A 25,755-nucleotide genomic window follows, 5' to 3' on the forward strand; every position below is an offset into this window, starting at 1 on the left:
TCAGGCAGGCGCCTCGCCGGGCGACAGGTGTGATGAGTCAGTGTGGGCGCAAATCTCCTCCTCAGCCTAGCGCCCATCTGCTGAGGGATAAACTGCGAGGAACGGGGTTAAAATAAACACAGAACGCAACGTGGGCCATGAGATCCATGATAGAGCTAGAAGCTTGCCATGTAGAGTCTGCACAGTACATTCAGATGGCATGGATTGATTGTATGATTTCAATTAGGAAAACAAAGATGGTTGGTGTACGTTGCCAGTGGATGACCTGGAAGACCGTGTGTGCTCTGCTTCTGTGTTTGTTGTTACCAAAAAGAGACGATTGTTTCTACTTTAATCATAAAGTTCTATATTAGTGTTTTCTTTGATTTTGTCCCTAGATGTAAACAAATACCAATCTCAGAACTTTCCCTGCCCAGTTGAGTGTGGGAAAATGCATGTAAGGATTTTTGCTCAAGGTAGGTGTGTGAAAGTGGTCGAGGTAAGAACTTCAGAGCTGTGAACGCATTGAGCTGTGAACGCATTGACTAAGTGAAGTTCTTAAGAGGGTCGAATTTGTTATAAACAGCATGAGTTTAGACTCTGCCCAACTTGACAAGCAAAATGGAAAATAAGAAAGACTGTCAACAGAGCGTCCTAAGAGGCACCTGGCTGTCTCGCTCTGTTATAGGATGTACAAAATATTAAGCCTAAATTAGGCTGCCTAATGCCTAATGACTCAACACACCTACCTACCTGTCCTTTGAGATTTTACAGCTCTCCGTTCATCTTTGTTGGAGAGACTAAAGAAATGTTACTTTTTCCTAGCAGGGTAGGTCTACGTTTTAAGAGATCATTAAACTCAAAATGGTAAGAGTGCCTAAAAACCTAAATGATGACGAATGCACTGGCATTGTAACTAAATAAGTTGTACTGCAGTGATTCTGAGCGGAAACAGAACAGATGCTGTGGGATTCAGTCTTGGAATCAGCCGTCTGTCCCCCAGAAATAACCTAATCTTCTTATGGACACGTGGTAAACTTCTCTCTGTTTAGGCATAAAGCCATTACCCCATCATCCAAGACAAGCAACTGTCAAAACTACTTTTTACAGGGTACTTTTAATTGTGCGTGTGTCTGCTTGTGTGGGTGGGTGGGTTCAACTGTGTGCTGTAACCTTTAGTTGTGCATCTCAACAGAATAGGTGCATTATCTGCGAGAGCGAGAAAGATCACAGGTCAGGCTGGTATCACGTTTCCACAGAGGGATTCTCTGGGTTCTGTCTGCTCATTATCAATGAATAGGACTTTAATGTGCTTTCAGATGGTTACAGAACTCTGGGGAACCCGCGTTCACCCCCTCTACCCTTTTCATCTGGCTCTTTGATCAAGACCCAGCCAGGCTAACTAGTCCAAGGCTTCACTGCTGCTGTTCTGCTGACGGAAACCTATTTGTTTCTCACTTTGAAAACTGGAATAATTACGAGACATTGTGATACAGTATTTTGTTCACCTTAGGCTGTTCAAAACACGCATGCAGTTTGAGTCCCCCCCCCCCCCCCCTTCACTTAAAAGTGCATTCTTAAATGTACCAGTAGGCATTTCAGCCATAGGGCTTTTTGCAAAGGAGTTAGTGAGTACTTTCTATGTTTTTGAGCGTGCCTAGAGCAACGTGTAAGAGCATTAAATGAAGATTTCCTGGACTTTCAGAAGCACTAATGTGACTCCTCAAAGAGTGGCTTTTGGTTGTTTTGGACTTGTGTTTGGGCTCAGGGACAGGAAATAAGAAAGATGATTGCGTTGTCTGATGTGGAGTAGTTGCCTGACGACTCAAACTGAATTCTTCCGCAGCTCTATGTTCGCTACATACTTCAGTCTGACACTACCATTGCTGAAGTCGTTTGTGTTGATGTCTGACCTAACCCTTTGGTTTCTGGGACCAATCAGAATGGTTAGAATGTGTTTGCGTTCTAGAAATCGTCAGGGAGGGACTCGGATCCAGACTCAGACCCATTGCGGAGCAGAAACTAAAGTCCTTGGGAATGGCATAGTATTTGGCCGGAGAAAGGAGTTTAAGTTGCCAGGCAAGAGGAGGAGCGCTCTGAAGGTGTAACCTGGAGATCAAATGGAAACTGATTCACTAACACATCAAATCAAATGTATTTATATATCCCTTCGTACATCAGCTGATATCTCAAAGTGCTGTACAGAAACCCAGCCTAAAACCCCAAACAGCAAGCAATGCAGGTGTAGAAGCACTGAGTGCTAGTTCAGGGGTTTCTTACAGTCTGTCTCTCCACACTGCCTCACAACATGTAGGATGTGTGAAAGACACCTTACATTACAGGCTACAGCATTTGCCAAGCAACCTGAGACGCGAGACTGAGACTGACACTGTCACCAGTGTCATACTGGGTGTATATTTTTGTTGTTTTTGAGAGAATAGAACATTGCACATGATCATATAATCTAATCTCTCTTGCATACCCTCTTTATTGCAACGATTCTTAATAAATGCATTTTCTGGATTATGCATTTGTAGCAGCTACATTATTTTATTCTGATCATGTCTGTTAGTCCATACACCTTAGAGACCCCTGAGCAACAAATGTGTCTCAGCAATGGGATTACAATGGAAGAATACTTCTGTGCTCCTTCCATGATTGAATTGCTACCTGCTCACAGCTCTTCGTATTATAATTTGTTCAATGTTTCCCAGGGTTTTATTTAAGTCCAAGCCTGTATGATGTGTGAATGTCTATGCTGCCATTGGCTGAGGGTATTAAAGCAGTGTATAGCTGTGCAGCAAAGAAGCTTGGCTCCACACTTTTGGGTTTTTGATCTGACCTCCCTTCAGGTGCACAGCAGGAGCTCAAATAAAAAGATAAAGGGGCCCAGCTCTGCACGACTGCCGATGGGCTGCACAACGGCCGGCCCAGCCAGCCGGAGCCCCTCAAAGGCTCCATGCCCTCTGATTCCTGCCCAAAAGCACCCCGGGAGGCCTGGTGTCAGGCCTAGTGTCAGGCCTGGTGTCACAGAGACTCACACAGTGCTATTTGACACACAGTGGGAGATGGGACAGCACAGGGATCTAAGAGTGTAGCAGGGGGCCTTCTCTTGCACATTTGCTTCACATGACATCTGAAAAACAACTGTGGTGTGTGTTTTATCTGCTGCTTGAGCTTCACAAGTCAACTATTGGCAGGTCCTTCTAATTCCTGGATAATATTGCATTTTTGTATTTTTACATCAACGTATCTGATTAAGTTGTTCAGTTTTGTCATGTTTACATGACACTCCTTTGGAATTTTTTTTGCAAATCATCAAAACACATTAAATTCATCAGAGTAACTCTTATGTTTATGATGACTACTCATGTGTACATCTTTGGTTGCAAAGATGGATTTTCATGGATGTCAAAATTAGCATTAGGCCTATGAGCTTTGAGAGCTCAAAGTAAGGTGTTGAAATAGCATAGGCATACAGTACACGACCCGACCAATATTCCAATAGCAGTAGGATGTTTCTTATTGATACAGTACATGGCCCGACCAGTATTCCAATAGCAGTATGACGCAGTATGATGTTTTCTTATTGATACAGTTCATGGCCCGACCAGTATTCCAATAGCAGTATGACGCAGTATGATGTTTTCTTATTGATACAGTTCATGGCCCGACCAGTATTCCAACAGCAGTATGATGTTTCTTATTGTGTAGATAGCTATACATTCACACAGTTCACAACAATTAAGGATGACACTGGGGTCTAGAAAAATACCTGTTATAGCTGGGCACATATGGCTCCTCTGTTTTTATGTTACAATGGCTGTCAGCAGCATTTCTGCACCACGTTTATGTTGCTCCAGAAATAGCTGTGCTATGAACTATGTCATTTTCTTTCGTGCCTTTGACACACTTGCGTCTCGTTTTATTAACAAGCAACAGTTCTTCACTGTGGCTTTTTCCCGGTGCGCCTGTCTTTTTTTAACTTGTCAGGAGAAGACGGGCAGTAAAAAACTGAGTTTAAAATAAAATGACTCCCCGAAGGAAGTGGCTGTATTTTTGGAGCAGCGTTTCAGGTAGCTGGGAGGAGGCTTCTTTTCGCACCTGAGCACCTGCGTCCTTTTTGTCTGAGCTAGGGAGTAGTGAAAAAAAAACAGTTTTTTTTAAAAAGCTTCAACTTCACAATGTGGACCTGAACAATATGAATGCCCTGGTGTCTCCTTTTGAATAGCTAGATTGATTCTCTCCTTTCATGCTCTTCTCCGTGCTCAGTTCAACTGGTTTCACATCAGGGGTCTCATGTGGTTAAGAAACAACAGGGTCATATTTTCACGGTCGTACCAATACCAAGAAAAGACTGGGTACAGAGGTGTGCAGCAGGTTCTGATCTTCTCCTGCCTATTGGCCTGGCCTGAATATTTAATGACTTCCCCACACTTCATCCTTTCTCCTTTCAAGACTAATGTAATTTGCCCCGGGCTCTTTCGACTATCAGTGATATTGAAATGCAGGAGGAGAAAGCTGTATAACGCCTCAACCTTCAAAGACAGTTTTTTCGAGCATGAAAGTGATATGGTGTCTGTGTGTACGAGTTACCATGTTTATGCATGTCCTAAATAGCCCATGAGTGGTAGCTACCACCTGACTTCAGTCCTGACTGCCACAATTCTGAGTTCTGAATTCTCAAAAACAGGACAGTAGTTCCAATGTGTTCTCTCTTTGTATGCTGACCAGTTGTTATGGTATCCCATGATTCCAAGCTGCTGTCAGTTGGGCCTGTCAAGAGCTATTCAGCCGCTGGCAGGCATCCTTTTGATTGACCTTTGATTTGATGTTGTAACCCGTCCACTTTTTCATTCTCTTTCATGTGAAAATTACCCCCTGCACTCTTTCATGTGGAATTTACCCGCTGCACAGCTTCAACAGAGGGTTATCCTGAGCAGGTTGGTTATGGAATGTCAGCCTATTCTAAAAGGCCTGCTCTGTTCCTCTGACGGTAAACCTGAATGACGCTTCACCTTGACCCTACAAAATAGGGTACACTTATTAACCTAGTTGCTATTTCCATAGAAACCTGGAGAGCTAAATTAAGCAAACCTATTTACCATAAAATGTCCATGCATACTCTAGGGCTGCATTAGGCTAAACTGTTGTATAGATGTTTTTTTGTTTTTTTTCAGGTTCCATGTTATTGTAAGACAAATTAGCTGGTAAATTTGATTCAGTAGGAAATCCCTCTATGTTAACAGAAAAACTAAGATGTCACCTGGCGGGCTGAGCTCAGGAGAAACCATGGAGCATGTAGGATTGCGGTGGGCGTTGTGTGCGAGCTGTGTCCTATATAAAGCACTGGGCTTCACAGATTCGGGCAGGGTGTTATGTTGCAAACTAGCTCATGACTCAGCTCTCTGATTCCCACATGATGTAGCTGTGCAACACAGTCCAACACTTTCGTCTTTCATTCCAAATGTGTCTTTGTTTGTGAACAGTAGATCCCCACTACATTATATTGAATGACTAGAGGGCCTTCCTGTTGAACAAGCTGTGGATTACATGGCATAAGTGTACTTTCATTGTTTTGGCATAAAGGTAGGCTATTACCAGTCTCTTCCATTCCTTCAAAGAAACAAGGTTACATTTGTAAAAGGACTTGTTTTACCCATCAATTGGGATTAGTTTGATTTGGGGTTATTTTAGAACCACCTAGATGAGCCTGGAGCCTAGTCATAAAGTACAGGGCGCAGAAGTTGCAGAAGGTAATGACTTTGACAATGCAAAATGGCTTCAAACACAAAAGCCCTGAGGGAGATGGAGACACGAGCACTGAGCAGAGAGGAAAGTGTCTGTGAGCTTAAACGAGGAGGACTCGCTCTGTCTGTGTGAGTCTGGCTGTCAACAACGGGGCTTTTGTTGCTAATCGCTCAGTCCTTTGAGACTAACTGTCATGTCGCCTTTAATTCTGGTCGTATCCATTTTTTGATTTTTTTTCTGAGGGTTGTGATTGCCATGTTATGGAGATGTATCTGACTTTCTCTCTGTCTCTCTCAGGTGAAGTGTAATGCTGTTTCCTGTGTTTGTTCTGTCTTCTCTACTCCTCTCCAGGGTTACATAATACTAGAGTCTCTTCATATACAGCGCCTTCAGAAAGTATTCATAACCCTTGACTAATTCCACATTTTGTTGTGTTACCGCCTGAATTCAACATGGGTTAAATAGGTGTTTTTTCTCATCTATCTACACACAATACCCCATAATGACAAAGAGGAAACATGTTTTGATTTCTTTGAAAATGTATTGAAAGTATTGACAGGTGTGAATACTATGTAGAAGCACCTTTGGCGGCGATTACAGATTTGAGGCGCCTTGGGTATGTCTGCATCAGCTTTGCTCATCTGGATTTTCTCCATTCTTATTTGCAGATTCTCTCAAGCTCTTAAGTTAGATCGGAAGCGGCGGTCAACAGCAATCTTCAAGTCTTTCCACAGATTTTCAATGGGATTCAAGTCTGGGCTTTAGCTGGGGCCACTCAAGGACTTTCACATTATTTGTCTGAAGCAATTCCAGCGTTGCTTTGGCTGTATGCTTGGGGTCATTGTCCTGTTGGAACGTAAATCTTCGCCCCAGTCTAAGGTCATTTGCACTTGAAACAGATTCTCATGAAGGATTTGCCTGCATTTGGTTTAATTCGTGGTTTTCTCAAGACATACTGTAGCACTTTGCATTCAGACCAACGAGTACATTTGTTGTCTTTCATGTGCCTTCTGGCAGGTTCTTCCATCTCAGCCAAGGAACTCTGTAATTCTGTCAGAGTAGTCATTGGGTTTTTGGTCACCTCTCTGAACAAGGTCCTTCTTGCCAGGTTGCTCAGTTTGGTCAGATGGTCAGCTCTAGGCAGAGAGCCTAGGGAGTTCCATATTTTTTCAATTTCCCAATGATGAGAACACTGTGCTTTTAGAAACTTTCAATACTCTACGGACAGTTCCTTGTACTTCATGGTATAGTTTCTGCTCTGACGTGTACTGTCAACTGTGGACCCTTATATAGACAGGTGTGTTTTTTTCTAAATCATGTCCAAATTTTATTGGCCACAGACGGACTCCAATCAAGTTGTAGTGACATCTCAAGGATGATCAAAGAAAATTTAATGCACCTGAGCTCAATTTGGAGTGTCATAGCAAAGGGATGTAAATACTTACACTACCGTTTAAAAGTTTGGGGTCACTTAGAAATGTCGTGGTTTTTGAAAGAAAAGTATTTTTTGACCATTTAAAATAACATCAAATTGATCAGAAATACAGTGTAGACATTGTTAATGTTGTAAATGACTATTGTAGCTGGAAACGTCTGATAAAAAAAAAAATGGAATATCTACATAGGCGTACAGAGGCCTATTATCAGCAACCATCACTCCTGTGTTCCAATGGCACGTTGTGTTAGCTAATCCAAGTTTATCATTTTAAAAAGGCTAATTGATCATTAGAAAACCCTTTTGCAATTATGTTAGCACAGCTGAAAACTGTTGTTCTAATTAAAGGAGCAATAAAACTGGCCTTCTTTAGACTAGTTGCATCAGCATTTGTGGGTTTGATTACAGGCTCAAAATGGCCAGAAACTTTCTTCTGAAACTCGTCAGTCTATTCTTGTTCTGAGAAATGAAGGCTATTCCATGCGAGAAATTGCCAAGAAACTGAAGATCTCGTACAACGCTGTGTACTACTCCCTTCACAGAGCAGCACAAACTAGACCTAACCAGAATAGAAAGAGGAGTGGGAGGCCCCGGTGCATTACTGAGCAAGAGGACAAGTACATTAGTGTCTAGTTTGAGAAACAGACGCCTCACAAATCCTCAATTGGCAGCTTCATTAAATAGTACCCGCAAAAAAATTGTCTCAACGTCAACAGTGAAGAGTCGATTCCAGGATACTGGCCTTCTAGGCAGAGTTGCAAAGAAAAAGCCATATCTCAGACTGACCAATAAAAATAAAAGATTAAGATGGGTAAAATAACACAGACACTTAATAGAGGAACTCTGCCTAGAAGGCCAGCATTCTGGAGTCGCCTCTTCAAAAATGCCATATAGAAATTGAATAAATTGGCACGATTAATAAGTCATTAGGGAAAAAAATGCCATGCTATATTATAAAAATTGTCATGGCTAATCCATGGGTTTCTGTAAAAATACTAAACACCCTCAAGCCGAATATCCATAATATGCCACTGCCTTGAGTGTGTTACCATTTTTGTTGTTATTGTAAATAAATGTTATTGTTGTAAATACCAAACTTGATGGCCAGTAGTTGGTATTTTAGTAAGATACGAATAGGGGAATAACCTATGTGTAAATGGAATCTGTTGCTGTATTTTTTTGTGTTATCTCTGATCATTTTGTTTGTCTTGTGTAGTTTTTTTTAATCATTGTACCTAAACTGTATGTGTAAACATGTATACGTAGGGCCCAGCTGTAAAAGAGACCTTTGTCTCAGTCTGTGTTCCTTGTTGAAATAATGGTTTACATTTTTTTTTTGATTTAGATAAAGTACAACAGATTGGCAACCTTAAAACATTAATTAGGCTAGATGTTTATCTTGTTACATCCTTAATTTTAGATCCATTATTTGTCTCTGTCCTGTGCGTAGCCCGGTGATCTCACTGTCATTGGGTTTTTATTTTGTGGTTAAAACCTTTTCATGCCATTTGCTTTTCAACAAGGGGGTGTGGTTTATCATATCACCACTCATATCAATCACATAGTGTCCCAGCGGTTCCATGGCTAGCTGAAATGTCTGTCTGTCTGCTTGTCTGTCTCTGTTTGTCTGTGTCCTAGGCAGGAACACATTGATTCCTGCCCTCCTTCACCTCATTGACATTCCACAGCTGCCGTAATTGCACACCAAGGACCCGATTCATGATTGTTTAAAAAGTTGGGCTTGACAGATCCTGATTGTGAATCAAATATTTATCGTAGCACTGAGCTTTACATCTCTCTACTGTAGTACAGGTCTTTGCAGGCAGGAGGTTGAATATGTGGCACTTTGGGCTTTTAACTTTTCTCCACCACAGGTCTGAGGGCCTCTGTGCACAAAATGTCCTGAAATGTCATCCTCCAGACAGCAGATTAGTTATGGAGCCCTATAAAGTTCTCTCTACACTTCCCTCCCTGGTCAGTCCACCTGTGATGTGAGTTCTGGGCCAGTTTCTCTGGTTTGGACAGAAGCAGGCGTTGGGAACATGACATGAAAGAAAAAAAACAAGTCTACTGAGAGGATCCAAACTGTCCTCATCACTCACACCTTATGTTAGACCTTGTCTTTTAAAAAATGCATGGGATACTCTATTTACGGCTTGAAACAGGTGTTCAGGGACCTCTCTAAACAGATTTGCAAAATGAGATAAAACCAAACGTACCAAGACTAACAAACTCCACTGCTGGATAATTAGATTGCATAGTCATGTTTGGCCGTTTTAAATATTCTTTGTGTGAAATTACAGTAATGGGGGTTAAACCATTGTGAACACAGATCCTTGATTAAATGCCAGGGTTTCTGTAAAAATAATCTAGGATAAGACTGTCTGTATTGAGGATAATTGGGGGGGGGGGGTTCTGGTGTGTGAGACTGCAGTACAGTGGTGTAAAGTACTAGTTAAGTAGTTATTTGGGGTATCTGTACTTTACTATTAATATGTTTGACAAGTTTTACTTTTTACTTCACTACATTCCTAAAGAAAATTATGTACATTTTATTCCATACATTTTCCCTGACACCCAAAAGTGCTCGTCACATTTTGAATGATTAGCAGGACAGGAAAATTGCCTAATTCACACACTTATCAAGAGATCATCCCTGGTCATCCCTACTGGCAGACTCACTAAACACATGGAGCATGCCCCTGGCTATCCTTAAGTTAAAAAAATGTAAAACAAGAAAATGATGCCGTCTGGTTTGCTTTATACACAGAATTTGAAATGATTCATACTTTTACTTTTGATACTTAAGTATATTTAAAACCATTATACTTTCAGACTTTTACTCAAGTAGTATTTTACTGGGTGTCTTTAACTTGAGTAGTATTCTATTAAGGTATCTTTACTATGGCAGCAGTTGATCACTCTGCCCTGCCCTGATACCAGTCATTGTGGGCCTGGGAGAGCACCAACAGGATGACATTACTGGTCGATGACAGCATGGTGTCTGTCTTCACAGTATGATGACAGGAATTTGTCTTTTAAAATCTGATGAAAGAACTGTGTTAATGCAGTGACAGTCAAATCATAACAATTAGGTTATTATTTGGTTAATCTCGGCAACCTGAACCAAATGTTTTCGTCAGTCACTAGAGACTAGTATTGAGTTAGAGGGCTTGGTTCAAAATGTTATTTTGAACCAAGTAATTGAAAGTACCAGTCAGTAATTGAAAGTAGCACTCATGTATGGAAATTAGTCCTCCTTCTCCCACCAAAGTGAATAATACTGTTGCTTATAGAATTCATTATGTGATTGATACTGATCACTACATTACTGTAGTACTTTTCACATTGCAGTCTAATTAGCACAGTCACCCACGGCTGGATTCTCCTGGAATCCAGGACAAATTTGAAGTCTGTCAGTTTCCTGCTCAACTTTATCCAGGTCAGTCCTATCCCCTATCCATTTCATCCAGAGGGCACCGTGAGCTCTCTATCTGTCTGATGAAAAAAGACAGTCCTATCCCCTGTCTATTTCATCCAGAGGCCCCCGTGAGCTCTCTATCTGTCTGATGAAAAAAGACAGTCATATCCCCTGTCTATTTCATCCAGAGGCCCCCGTGAGCTCTCTATCTGTCTGATGAAAAAAGACAGTCCTATCCCCTGTCTATTTCATCCAGAGGCCCCCGTGAGCTCTCTATCTGTCTGATGAAAAAAGACAGTCCTATCCCCTGTCTATTTCATCCAGAGGGCACAGTGAGCTCTCTATCTGTCTGATGAAAAAAGACAGTCCTATCCCCTGTCCATTTCATCCAGAGGGCACAGTGAGCTCTCTATCTGTCTGATGAAAAATGACAGGCCTATCTAGTTCAGTAGCTGCAGGGGGGTTTAGTTTTGCAATGCAGCATTGATCCAGCATTTCATTTACAGTAGATATTATTTTCGGTCCTCAGCAGAGCTATCATCTTCAGCGGGCTTAGATTATTTGTTTCTCTTATTCCTCCTTGTAGATATCTCAACTGTTGTCATTATAATGCATGTATTCATAATTCAGTCTACAAGGATTTCCAGCAGAGTGAAGAACAACCAACGTACACAATAGTTACATTTTTCCTCTTCAATTTTGAGGGCTAAATTCTCCAACAGAAATGGAATTTCAGATAGAGCAAAGTATATTACCGAGGCTACGAGTGAATTGAAAATGATTCACATTTCCTTTGTTCCACACAAATTATTTGTAATAACTTTTCATGATTCATATTGCTGACCTACAAAAGTTGAAAAGCGAGAAATGCTTCTCTTTCTCTCACCCCTCCCTCCCCCAACCATACATTCATGAGAAAATAACTAATTTGATTTTAAGTGCATTTTAGCAGTGAAAAAAATCTAAACGTGTGTCGTAAGCGAGGTGATGGAAGTGGGTTTGTTATTACTCTATTGCCCAGAGCTTGTTCTGCTCAAGACTTCTCATACTCCAGGGGTAATGTACTCCAGGGGTAATGTACTCCAAGGGTAATGTACGCCAGGGTTAATGTACGCCAGGGATAATTTACTCCAGGGGTTTAGGATGTAATGTACTCCAGGGATAATGTACGCCAGGGATAATTTACTCCAGGGGTTTAGGATGTAATCTACTCCAGGGGTAATGTACTCCAGGGGTAATGTATTCCAGAGGTATTGTACGCCAGGGGTAATGTACTCCATGGGTTTAGGCTGTAATGTACTCCAGGGGTAATGTACTCCAGGGGTTTAGGCTGTAATGTACTCCAGGGGTAATGTACTCCAGAGGTAATGTACTCCAGGGGTTTAGGCTGTAATGTACTCCAGGGGTTTAGGCTGTAATGTACTCCAGGGGTAATGTACTCCATGGGTTTAGGCTGTAATGTACTCCAGGGGTAATGTACTCCATGGGTTTAGGCTGTAATGTACTCCAGGGGTAATGTACTCCAGGGGTTTAGGCTGTAATGTACTCCAGGGGAGTATGAGACATAGAATAAATGTGAGTAGAAGCCTAAAAAAATTATGTTCTGCCTCAGGGATGAACAGACAACTTTGTTCATAGTTTTATTTTCCTGTACAAAGTTATTGGCACATGCACAAACTGGGCTTTGACAAAGTTAGAGCATCAATCAGAAAAGGGCTTTACATGGAACCAAAAAGGGTACTTCAAATGGAACTCCTATGGACACAGCCAAAGACACTTTTTAGTTTCTGGATAGAAAAAAAGGTGCTAACAGTGTACCCTTACCCAGTGCTCTTGTTTGGTGTCCCAGGCTTATTTCTCTCCTCTCAGGGCTATCTGTATGGACAGATAGGACTCTACTCTTGAGTTTTACCTCTATTCATCCTATAACTTCACTATGCATTAATCGCAACTCTTTTACATGCTAATCCAAAGTTATCCTGTTAAAGGCGTTTAATCGATTTACCCTCTCATCTTGTACTTGGAACTGGGAGCTGAAAACGGACCGCTCTGCCGGGCTCCCGCCTGGGCCTGTGCCATTCCAAAACATGCTTTCTTTTTCAGAGTACAAAGCAGTGGCCCTGTGAAAAAGATAAATCCTGACATTTACCAGTCATCTTCTAATGTTTGCCTACAACAGAAGAGCAGAAATGAGAGGTTTTAGGCTGTAATGTACAAGCAGATATATTCCACTGTGAGTGAGCAGTCTTCTGTGCTTTAGCCACAGACATTAAACATGGCGGCTTCCCCTGGGTCTTTCATCCCAGCTCTGCCGTCCCAATCCACACCTTTGGAACATTATGCACACAATGAATAATGCAGCTTTTCCTGCATGTTGTGCCGCACAGTACATTGCATACACAATGTGTTCTATATCCAACATATGGGCACCAAACAGATGACATAACTGTTGATAAGTAAATGCTTTTCCCAATCCTCTTGTGTTGTGGGCCACAAAGAGACACATGGGCCATCACATAATGCTATTGGCTTGTAATATTTTATTCTACTTAACAGTACAGTATACGGTATCACTTGTTGTGTGGGTGTGTGTGTATGGTGTCTGGCTATATGCTCCTGCATGTGTGCAGTCTGGTTATAGTGGGGATTAGATTGCTCCGCTATACCAGAGAGGTTAATAAGCTTGGCAGTAGCAGAGCCTGGGCTGCAGCCTGTGAAATAGACTTGTTACTAGCAATGAGGAAGGTAAAGGAAGGTAATTCAATCTCACACAGAGTTTAAAGGCAACCCTATTACACCAGACCTAGCTGCTGGCACTGTGGAAATGACTACTACCTATGCTCGCTCCATACCAGATGAGATATCGCTGGAGGGAGACCACATTCTAGCTCCGCTTCAACTCATCTTTTTGGGGGTATTTTTGACTGTGTGCCATGAAGCATATGAAGAGGAACAAATGCATGGACTTACTACATGACCAAAGACAGGACTTAAAGTAATATTCTTGTAATACAATAATGGCTCTATATCAGAACACCAGGCTCTATGCAAAGTTGAAAGAAGAGGAGAGAATTTTTATGGGACGTCTCGCAGTCACATCAGACTCATTTTGATTCATACAAGAGTATATATTTTGGGGGGTTTCTATGTCTTTGACCCAGTTCTACCTCTGGTGTATATTTAACCACGGTACCCTCTGAATTATACATGGTTTTCTAGGTGTTCCATTTCTAGAATGCCAGGCACAGTTGGATATTTGTTTCTGACTACTATTGAGCCATGCTCATAATTGTAGGTTTCAGAGGAAATGCCTGGATAGCCTGCCACTCACTCTAGTTTCTCTCTCTCTCTCTCTCTCACTTAGTTTTTTTTGTCCTTTTGGTTTTTACCAATGTGCTTTCTTTTAATCAAATGTTTTTCTCAACATGTAAGAACACTCTAAATGGATTAAAATAACGAGAACACACACCATTATAATACTATAATAAGATATCCAGTATTGGACAACTTCATTTTTCTTGTTATTTCACTTAGCAGTAGGGTGGAGTGCAGTGTTCAGTGGGCAGGCATAGGGGACACGGCTGGTGATTGAGACAGCTTGGCGGGTCTGGCTGTAGGCCTGGAGATTATGGAGGTGTCATGGGGAGAGGGCTGTGAATCCTTGTGCCTCTCTGGTGGATTGGAGATCAAAGCCCTCAGAGTCACGTCTGATCGACTCAAGTGGAGTAACTGAGTGTCACCCTCTGTCACTCTCCATGTGAGCTGCATCAGCCACCTTGGAGAAGAATGCAGTCAGGTGCCATTTCCAATAGACAATTGCCATTGTCATTTCTACACAATATGTATAACTGTATGTTTGAGGAATAGCATCGGAATTAGAATAGGTCTATCATTAGTTCTCAAAATGTATCTCAATAACCAGTGTAATATACTGCGTAGAAACGTCTCAAGTGGCTTGTCAGACCAGTTTTTCATGGGAGATCTGCATGTGCCATGACAAATTTAATGGCTGTGGCAACTGTGTAAATCTGCTTTGAGGCCATGACAAAAGGATTTCTTAACAGTCAATATACTGTATATGGAGAGCTGGAGTTATAATGAGGGATGAATGCACAACTACAACACTGCTTCTAAACAGTGTCTATGGTACGTGAAGTGATACTGCACGTATACCTTGTGTTCCATCCAGAGTTCTGATCCAATTATTTCAGTTTCCTCTGCTACGATATTTCTCCAGCAGTAGTGGAGCGGTGATGATAGGAGCGAGAGAGAGAGGGAAGAGGGAGAGAGATGAAGAAGGAGGAGACACTTATCTCTTCAAATGAAACAATCATTTTGTTCCGCTCTCTTCTCTGCCTAGCCTATGGATTAAAAAAGTAAGGGCAAATATTGGTGAGAAAGACCAAAGCACAATTGGGAGGAGGATCTCTCTCTCGCTCTCTCTGAGATGAATATATTAAGCCATGTGTAATGATTCTTTCTTTGAGGACAATCGGATGTTAGAACAGTAGGCTACATGCTGGTGCAGTATGTGTACTCTAACAGACAGATAATAGGGATTAGAATAGAAAACATGAAGATTATCCTTAATCCAGAGACTGCATTCCTTTTCATTTTGTGCTGAGCCCAAAAAAATGCACGTCTTTCACAAATATATTGTGGTAATCCTTAGCAAATCCCTGGATACTTGTGCTCTTCCCTTTACAATACCCCTTTTTTCTCTCAACTCTTCAGAAAACTTTCTTACCTTTTCTGTATTTCTAATCTGTTTGCTCTTTACCACTGCTCTCCTTGTGAGCTGCCAGCAGACAATGAGCTGAGAAACAAGTCCTTCATCACATGGTAAGACTGGGAGGGAGAATAAGTGCAATGCTTGGAACAGATCAACAATTCGGAGGTACTCCCAAGAACACCCACTCTAGCTCTTGGAGGAAAGAGAATTTTGACCAGCATATCAATATACAGGTACAGTGCATTGCGAAAGTATTCGGCCCCCTTGAACTTTGCGACCTTTTGCCACATTTCAGGCTTCAAACATAAAGATATAAAACTGTATTTTTTTGTGAAGAATCAACAACAAGTGGGACACAATCATGAAGTGGAATGACATTTATTGGATATTTCAAACTTTTTTAACAAATCAAAAACTGAAAAATTGGGCGTGCAAAATTATTCAGCCCCCTTAAATTAATACTTTGTAGCGCCACCTTATGATGCGATTACAGCTGTAAGTCGCTTGGGGTATGTCTCTATCAGTTTTGCACATCGAGAGACTGACATTTTTTCCCATTCCTCCTTGCAAAACAGCTCGAGCTCAGTGAGGTTGGATGGAGAGCATTTGAGAACAGCAGTTTTCAGTTCTTTCCACAGATTCTCGATTGGATTCAGGTCTGGACTTTGACTTGGCCATTCTAACACCTGGATATGTTTATTTTTGAACCATTCCATTGTAGATTTTGCTTTATGTTTTGGATCATTGTCTTGTTGGAAGACAAATCTCCGTCCCAGTCTCGGGTCTTTTGCAGACTCCATCAGGTTTTCTTCCAGAATGGTCCTGTATTTGGCTCCATCCATCTTCCCATCAATTTGAACTGGAGAGAGTTTGCTGCACTGAAAGTAAAGGGGCTGAATAATTTTGCACGCCCAATTTTTCAGTTTTTGATTTGTTAAAAAAGTTTGAAATATCCAATAAATGTCATTCCACTTCATGATTGTGTCCCACTTGTTGTTGATTCTTCACAAAAAAATACAGTTTTATATCTTTATGTTTGAAGCCTGAAATGTGGCAAAAGGTCGCAAAGTTCAAGGGGGCCGAATACTTTCGCAATGCACTGTAAAGACAGATTGGAGAAACTGCACATGGTAACTGTCAACCTTTTTTTTTATTTTTCCAGTTTGAGTCATGGTATAGCATGAAATACAATGTTTTAAGCAATCTTCTTTGTTTATTAGTAATTCAACATATAGTTTGCCAATACCACCACCAACGTGTAGGTTAACTGTGACACTGATTGGGATATCTAGGTCCAAGAACCTTCACAACAGCTTCTACGCCCAAGCCATAAGACTTCTGAGCATATAATCAAAGGGCTACCCAGATTATTTGCATTGCCCCCCGCCCCCTCTATTACACTGCTGCTACTCTCTTTTTTTATCTATGCATAAGTCACATTAATAACTCTACCCACATGTACATATTACCTCAATTACCTCACCTAACCGGTGCCCCCGCACATTGACTCTGTACCGGTACCCCCTGTATATAGTCTCGCTAGCGTTATTTTACTGCTGCTGTTTCATTATTTGTTACTTTTTCTTATTTTTGGGGGGTATTTTTCTTAAACTGCATTGTTGGTTAAGGGCTTGTAAGTAAGCATTTCACTGTAAGGTGTAGAATGGTGACCCTGGCTGTGACCCCACTCCCTGCAGGTGTCTCAGGGGGAGTTGGGATATGCAAGAAACACATTTCCATTACATAAGTGTGTAACAGGGAAAATAGATTCAGGCCCATATGGAGGTAAGTGAGCTCGGGCAGGTGCCTCTTCCTTCATCTGAAGTACCAGGATGCAGCAGGAAGGAGGAAGTGAAGCCTCACAAAGTGGACCCTTGCTGGGATGAAATGGAACATTGGATCCAGCCTGTCCTTACAAACTCTAATTTTAGATCTGTGACACTTCAAGGGGATATGATTAAATGTGTTCTCCAGCTCTCCAACCAATGGAGACGTTTGAGGAGGTCCCTTAGTGAACAGTTGCACGCATCAGTTCCTTCAACCCACATGGCAAACACACGCTGTTTCTGTTCCCTCTGGCTGGGCCCGTTTGTTGCAGCACACGACAGAGGAAAGACTTGTTAAAGCCAAAACAAACAATGTTTGCATTGTGAGATGGACAAATGAAGTGCACAGTAGTCGTTTATAGAGAACCTCGCCTCATTACTAGATCCCAGATTTAGGTCTGCCCTAGTCAGACTGAGAAAATCCAGGAGAAATCATTACTAGTGTAGATGCAGGCAGTAGAAGTTTGGAGGACTTGCTTAGTGATTTTTTTCGCTGGCTCACTCACACACCACTCACACACACTCTGTAGAAATGGAGGTATGAATTATGAAATGGGCCCACAGTACTTCTGCTGCCACAATACTCATTGTCCTCCTCATCGTCACGTTAGATCAGGCTGCATGGGCCCTACAGTAGTTGTCTCTCTCTGTCTCCCTCCCGCTCTCTCTCTCTCTGCATTTCAAACAGTGGGCAACAGCTCTGCGTGTCCCCTGGAGAGTTGCAGGCCCCTTTCATTACATCTGATTTCTCTGGGCAGAATTCGCCCGCAGCTTTGGGTCGACCCTGTGCTCTGTCTCTCATTGGAACTCTAATGAGGGTGGTTTACTGTAGCTCACTGTGGTGAGACTTCGGTTGCTGCTGACAGGGACTCATTGTGCAGCAGGCCTGCCTGGTAACCTCCTCTCACAGCCCATTTACGGAACCACTGATAAACAGCAGCTGGAAACTACTGGCTTTCTCTTTGGCTTCTCTGGGATTTTACATGATACATTTGAAGATGTATTTTGATGCTCTTAGAATGTCTATGATCATTAGGTACATTAACCTATTCACATTATACAGCTGGAAACAACTAGTGTCATGAGAGAGATCACTTTACTGGCACTGAAGGATTGGATGGTAAGAGCACTCGTTATGCCCTCCCCCCTTCTCTCTCTCTCTCCCTCCAGCCTCTGGCCATGTTAAATATAATGACACCTCTTGAGTCTTCACCACACATAATGTATGGGCAACTTCACAGTGCAAACACACTGTACTGACAGTAATTAGGCTTACAAATCATCCAATTAGTCCTACTTCCTACTCACAGTCCTCGAGTCATTTCACTTTCTATAGGAGGGAATACATTGGTTGTGATGGCAGTGGGAAAGCACCATGTCTCAGTGGAGTTCCCCTTTAATGAATCACACGGTTACCCAGCTGATATTATGTTTCTGTAGATGTCAGACTAATGTCTTCCCATATTGATGTCCTTCTGAATGCTATAGTTTGGTAGTGTTTTACTGGGCCAGAGGTGAGCCTGTGGAGCTCTGTTCTAAAAAAAACTTTACTTGTCTAATATAGGTCAGCGTCTAGTGATGAGACTTTGGTGTGGAGTGTGTGTGTGTGTGTGTGTGTGTGTGTGCAAGTGTGTGTGTGTCCCTGATCCAGGAAGAGGGCTGATTGTTGAGAAGCCCCATTCACATGCTGGTCCTCTCTAAGAGTCTGGCAAAGGTGAGGGGCCACTGGTGGAGAGGGAGTGAAATAAACTGTGAAAGAAGGATTTCCACACCATGTGTGAAGGCTTGGGCACAGAGAGAAAGACCGGTCTGTCTCCCTCTTGAATCATTATGTCCAGTCATTCGGCAGGCACCCTCCTAGACATGAACATGGAAATGACCGTAATAAAGCAGGATAAATAGATGTTGTACAGCTCTTAAGCCAGCAATATATTTGCTGAGAAGTCTCATTATATTTATATTGGTTTAATTTGGAAGGAGAGATGTTTTGCCCTCTGGGACGGGCTGTGGTTTAAACAACCAGGATTAGAAATTCATATTTCCCAAATTTTTAAGACAAGATAAATAAATCTGTTGGCAATGCTGATCATGCTTTTCTAACGGACTCAATAGAACAGAAACAAAAGCCAATTACTGTATACAAAAAATGAATTGAGAGGCGTTGGAACATAGACAGGGTGATGTCTGGTGGTGGTTCTAATCTACAGACGGCTGTAGTGCTTAGAAGTAGGAATCAGTCATAATTAAAAGATGCATCATGTTATTCCACGCCTCACAATCTAATCTTCACTGGTTATTTACATGTAGCTGTTGACTTGGGGGAGGGGGGGATTACTTTTGCACTGATTACTTTGGCACTGGACAAAGGAGGCCTGTTCTTGTCAATGTCAGATGCAATCGCTTTACCATCTTATAGAAATCCTGCAATTCTATTAGGCATATTGTAAATCCACTTTATTTGTCCTCTCCATCCCTTTGAAATGGCCTAAAACACGATGAAAAGGTCTCACAATTTACTCGTATTTATCATGTCAACTGCCTTTGAAAGGGCATTAACACAGCATTGCTTCCTTATCTGTAAAATAGGCCTAGCTCCTGTTTGCCATTGTTGATATTAGCATTCTGGATCTCTTTGTCGCATTCTGAGAAAATCCTCATGTCAGTGAAGGGTCTCAGCTGCTCTCTAAGCCACATTAATTAGAATGATGTTTTATGTCAGCCTGGTTGTCATTCCAGCAGGTTCCTGTTGTTGCCATGGAAGGTGACTTTCCAGTCTACTTTGATTTAAGTTAGAGACTCATTAACCCCGAGTTCATGTCGTATTTCACCAGCTGGCCACCTCCCCTTGTACTGTCACGTTCCTTGATTAGCGTGTGGACACCATATGCCTAACACAGTTCACAGAGTCTGCTTCAAACACCTGTTTCACATTTCTCAATCTTACCCTGATCATAGCACAAAGTATTCCGTGCCATCATGAAAGAGGCTTGGTGGAGAAAATTGCTTTTTCTATCTCACAGCCATCTTTGATTGAAATTACCTCTGTAACTTTGACAATTACAGTATTTCAATATCCGCACATTACTGTAATAGCTTGAGCCTTTGTACTGTATTATGTATTATTAATATTCACTTTTGTGAATATATTCTAGTCTATGTTATGTAATAGGGCTGGGAATTGCCAGTGATCTCACGATACGATTTCGTCACGATACTTAGCCTCGGTGCCGATACGATGTGTATTGTGATTCTCTATATTCTATATGTATTGTGATTCTCTATATTCTATATGTATTGTGATTCTCTATATTCTATATGTATTGTGATTCGATACTGCGATTTTATTGATGTGTATTGGGATTCAATGCTGTGATTTCTATTGCGATTCGATGTTCCATACATATTGCCATGTCTGCTGCAGAGGGGCAAGATTATTATTCATATTTTCATATAAAAATGTAATAAAATGCATATTATTTTCCCACCATCACCATTATGTAATGAAACCAGAAATATTCGATCATATCTCCATCAGCATATGCACACTTGAATGTACACACACACACATATCACAGTTTAGCACAGCCTAACTGCAGCTGGTCAGAATGGATGTCTTACCAGTTGAACAGCCCTAGAGAGCGACTCCTCTGTGGAAATGGTCCAATCAGGTAACTTAACAGTCATACTGATCCTTCCTCTTTGTCAAGATTCCTCACTGTTCAGGTTCCCAGCATGGCGTCTGTATGTCCTCAGCCTGCAGCCTCTGATGGACTGAGGGACCTGTTCCATTGTAGCTGTGCTGAAGTCAGACAGTCAGGCATACAACCTAATTGGAAACTTAATCACGTCTGCTGATGGCTGCTGGTGGTGGGAACTAAAGTCCCATAGGAGGAGAAAGTCAGGAAATATCATTGGTACAGTAGGCTAGGCTGCTGGCCTAGATACGTACATACCAGATGCATTCAAACTAGTGCTTTGTGATGTTTACCATAAGGCTTCATTCGATGCCAGATTTTTGATTCACAATTATAGGTCACTCATCAGATACCACATAAATAATATTCAAACTAACAACAGGCAAATTAAATAATCAGCCTTCGTATCCCAACGACACTACATTTTATTTAAATTAAGTCACAGAAGGAAAGAAAGCTCATAAATCAAGAGAGGTATTTCAAATGAGTCTCATTCTTTCAAGGGCATATGAAGATTGGCGGGACTGGTCCAGGTTGGCTTTCTTTGCCACTGTTCTGTGAGTGCTACGTGCGCTACAAACCAGGTTGCCTGTGCCAGCAGCCGCTGAGAGGGAGCCATCCGCCGTCACGCTGTGAGGAGATATGACCTAAAGAGTAAGACCACCTCATACAGCATGCTGAACAGCAGGAAACTTTTAGACAGTGACATTGAATCCATTACACCCCCCCCCTCCTCCTCACTCTATCTCTCCCTCCCTCCTTCTCTCTTTCTCAATCTCTCCCTCCCTGTCATTCTTTTTTTCACTTATACCCTCGGATTGAGAAAGAGGCATACAAAAAAATATTCCTTGATGTAACTTTTCCGGCAACCAGAGAACCTTCAAGTTAGGGGAGGGGAGTCCCTGTGGAACTCTTAACATTTATTTCCCTCTCTTCCAGAAATGTGTCATTTGGTTTCTCCATACTCAGAAAACGTGGGCTAGAATGAAACATGAAGTCAAAACATATTACAAATGGAGAAATCTGGACAGAATAAAAATCTGCATGGGGAGATGGGAACATAATGTGTGGCTGGTAGATTGGTCGGGAAATGAAATGCCTTGACGTATTGTGAAGCCACTGTTCCCATAATGGGAGAGCTACAGAGGGGGAGAAATGAACTGTACTGGACAGTGAAGGGCATTTTCAAGAAGCCACATGGGTAAAGAGAAAATGGCACAGACAGAGCTACCGTCTTCAGTCACTCTGCAGAACAATGACCTTTCTGTGTTCCATGACTGTGAAGGTCTTTCATGACACAAATAAACAAATCCCGCTGAAATAGTCCAAATATCATTGATACCAGACCAAATAGATATGGTGGAGCTCACAGAGTAGCTAACAAGCTTACACAGCAGCTGTCTGTGCATCCCACACTATATAGTTTAATGGTATTGATACCAAAACCAAGGCATGTTTGTAAATATAATATTCAGGGTTTATCAGTACTGTTTATTCCATAACAAGGACTTGTGCTAACCACTCTCACAGAGCAGAAGCAGAACTAGTCTGGTGATTGTCTGACTACACCTGTGGGGATTTGACCCCTTTGAGAAAGCGACTTTACATTGATTATACCGCTGTGAAGATCATCGCAGTCGCACAGATCGTAAACCACTCAAACCATCTACATATCCAAAAGCCAGAGCGAGACCCTCTTTTCTCTGCCTCAAGCCTCTTTGATTTCCCCAGCCTTTGTCTGTGTGAGACGATAGGAGGGTTCTCTCTCTCTCTCTCTCTCTCTAAAGAGCTCTGCATCAGCAGTAATCCCTATGTGCCTGTATGTGTTCAGACCTCCACAGATTTTGGTCCAGGCTGCTGTGTCTTGCTATGGCTTGCTGTTGTGCTGGGCTGGACACACTGTGCTGGGCTGTGTCTCTTGTCCACTGGCATGGGTATTTGGTGCATTCAGAGCCTGCTTTGCAGCCACCGATTTGGCCCTGTCTGTGTCTTGCTAACCGAATGTCAATTGCTCCCTCTTCCATTGCATACGTTTGACAGCCATCCACTTGACTGGCTACAGCGTAACTGTGTGATTTTTTTCCTGCAGGCTCGGCTTCCCGACTGAAACGCCAAGCCCTTTGTTTATGTAGGGTTGACAGCCAACCACATTTAACATGTTTGTGAAGAATACTGAGGAGTCAAGGACTTGCATTTGCTATTTTGTATGCATGAATTTTGTATTAGTTTGTTGTATAAGCATAGACATTGTTGGGGATATACAATGGGTAGGCTATGGTATATTGTGATAACCTAGAATGAATATTCTACCAAAAACGACATATTTGCCCCAAGTACTTAAATCAATCGTTTTTTTTTATGATCAAATAAACATAGTGAATTAAATCTAACCTCTCGTGCGCTTCCTCTTTTAATATGCACTTCTTTAAAAATCTATCTTTAAGAACATCTTAACTGCATTTAGTGCTGATGCTGGTGTTACCACGGCAACCCTAAATCCATAAACTCCCCTGCACAGTTTTCTCCTGGCAGAGTGGTGCCATTTTCCCTTCTCCCCTCCTCTCCAAGGCATTCACGATGCAACATTTCTGCTGTTTCTTTAATAGGCAGCAGCACGTGACGGGGTGTTTGCCTCTTTCGTAACCACTGCTTTCACAAATGCATATTCTTCCTGTCAGAAGGACTTAAATCTAATCAAAGACAACCTGTCGTTGGAAAGTTTCTACTGTGAAAAACACGTTTTATTTATTTCTCTGAATCTTACCAACAATGCTTTTATGAAGTTATATGAATACAGCATGTGAATGTAGAATAGAAATAACAAACAGTTGATCAGTTTGAATAAATTGTTATATCAGACTGAGATGCAAGAGAAAATTGACCATGCATTCCTCTTACATTAATGTTTAATGCAGTACGGACATAAAACTGAAAATTCCTAAGCCTCAAAATTACCACTACTGAACAAACACCCCATGGAAATCCCCTGGTCAACCGCTCTGCACGATTTCAGGACCCTGGACAGCAGCCACCTTGAAACTATACCTGGCATCGCACTTCACTGCTAGTCTTGCAGGGCCCTACAGAGTGTGAAGCTGTCTGTAGTTCGATTCTTAAGATGTTCAGACTTAAAAAGTGTGGAAAAACTTGACAGTTTCATCCCCCTCCCGGATCTGTATTGGGGAATACTACAAACAAATAACCTGTGCACTTCACTGTGCTACGTGATCTGACTGCATTGGCCAGAGTGATTGATGATTAGACACACAGTGCAGAACTCAATCAAGAACGTGGGACTCAGCTCAACACCATACCACCACTTTAAAGTGTTCTGATACGTATAGATAGGAAGAACCCCCCCCCACCCCCCCACCCCCACCCCCCCCCCCCCCCCCCCCCCCCCCCCCCCCCCCACTGTAGACTAGAGGCAGAGGTACCAGGGACTTGGCAGGCTGTGGAGATTGATATCAGTGTAATCTAACCTCTCTAGTTCCATTAAAGAAACATTCTGGGAGCCTTAACAGACTAATCCTTCCAAGGAGCTGGGTTTTGGCGATGGGATGGGACCTGTATCTAGAATCAGTCTGCCATGTCCACCTCCTCTGTGGGATTATAACCCCCTCTAACTCTTCAGTCTCCATCTGATTTCTACTTTATTTTGGCCTCCCCCACAGATATTGGGCCAGCCAAACATAAGAGTAGCTACACTAGTCTGTACCTGTGAAATCCTCTAAGAGAAGACATTGTGGATGGATGATGGGTTGTGGACTGGGAGTGGGGATAAAGAAAGGGTTTCACCTGACAGAAGGTCACGACTCACTCAATATGCCAAGCTGGACATAAAGTGGTCCTCATCTACGCTCGCGCGGTAGAGATGGGATGTGAGATGTGGACCTCAGAAGTGTCAAAAGGAGCGCAAATGTCCTTAGATAATTTATAAGCTGGTTCAGTTGGAATTTTTGTGACAAATGCAACACATAGGACAGTTTTCTTATGTAGATTTCCTGGCAGAGAAGTGTGCAATGTATACAGATTCATTTCTGATCTAGGAGGAATCATAACCCAGATGCTGTATCACTCCCTATACGCCATCTTGTCAAAGTGTGCCTCTATAACAGTTCTCAGACCTAGGTCATGTATCCAGTAAGAGTTTTGCATTACAGTGCAAGTGATTTCCTCATGAGCCCCCTCTTGGGAAATCAACGTCATTAAAAGGTTCTCCCTTCTTCACAGCTGTAATTAGTGTGACAAGTTCTGGAGAGTGATACGCGCATCCGGTGACAGAGAACCAGACCACTTCCTGACACAGTATCAATGACTGACGCTCCTAATCATTTCAAACACAAAAGGCTTTTAGCACTTTTTAAAATTTGAATAAGCAGTTCTCTCATTTAGCAGGTGTTGTTTTGCCTATTAATTAGCCCTATATCTATTAATCAACTGATTGACACATCGAAGATCTTGGCCTATAAGTAAATTCCAAATGTATGTGTGCAGTTCAATTAATACATATTAATGTGTATGTACACCGTGGCCCATCTACTGTTGCTAGCCCCAATTCTGATTTGTGCTCTGATATGTGCTTCAATGATTTCTGCTCTCGTAAAAGCCTGGGTTTTCTGCAAGTTAACACTAAAAACATATTACCTACAATTGATCAATTTAAAGTGTGGGTTCACTGCTCCAATCCAGATGTTGGTCATTAATTGTTAAGAGACGTTGTTAAGAAAGAGTGTTTTGAACACTGATGTTAACCTTTCTGGTTATAACCTTTTTCAGTAAGACGTATAGTATCTTCCAAAGGGGGTGGAGTGGAAATCTTTACCAAGGAACACCTTCAGTGCTCGGTTGTCTCCACCAAGTCTGACCCCAAACAATTTGTTTTGCTGGTTTTACGCATTACATTTCAAATAACT

The 25,755-nt window shown here is 42.0% G+C and overlaps 1 long non-coding RNA gene across 4 annotated transcripts in view; it reads left to right on the forward strand.

Annotated features, from left to right (window-relative positions):
* Positions 1-23,229, forward strand: part of LOC110486337 — a 60,269-nt gene extending 37,040 nt beyond the window's left edge. For all 4 annotated transcript variants that reach the window (XR_005035537.1, XR_005035536.1, XR_002468060.2 and 1 more), the window contains 2 exons: positions 21,343-21,493; positions 22,929-23,229. This is a non-coding gene — a long non-coding RNA (uncharacterized LOC110486337). The remainder of the gene's footprint in view (positions 1-21,342; positions 21,494-22,928) is intronic.
* Positions 23,230-25,755: the final 2,526 nt, after the last annotated feature.

The sequence above is a fragment of the Oncorhynchus mykiss genome, chromosome 13, assembly GCF_013265735.2.
Source record: "Oncorhynchus mykiss isolate Arlee chromosome 13, USDA_OmykA_1.1, whole genome shotgun sequence".
In the NCBI taxonomy this organism is placed as follows: domain Eukaryota; kingdom Metazoa; phylum Chordata; class Actinopteri; order Salmoniformes; family Salmonidae; genus Oncorhynchus; species Oncorhynchus mykiss.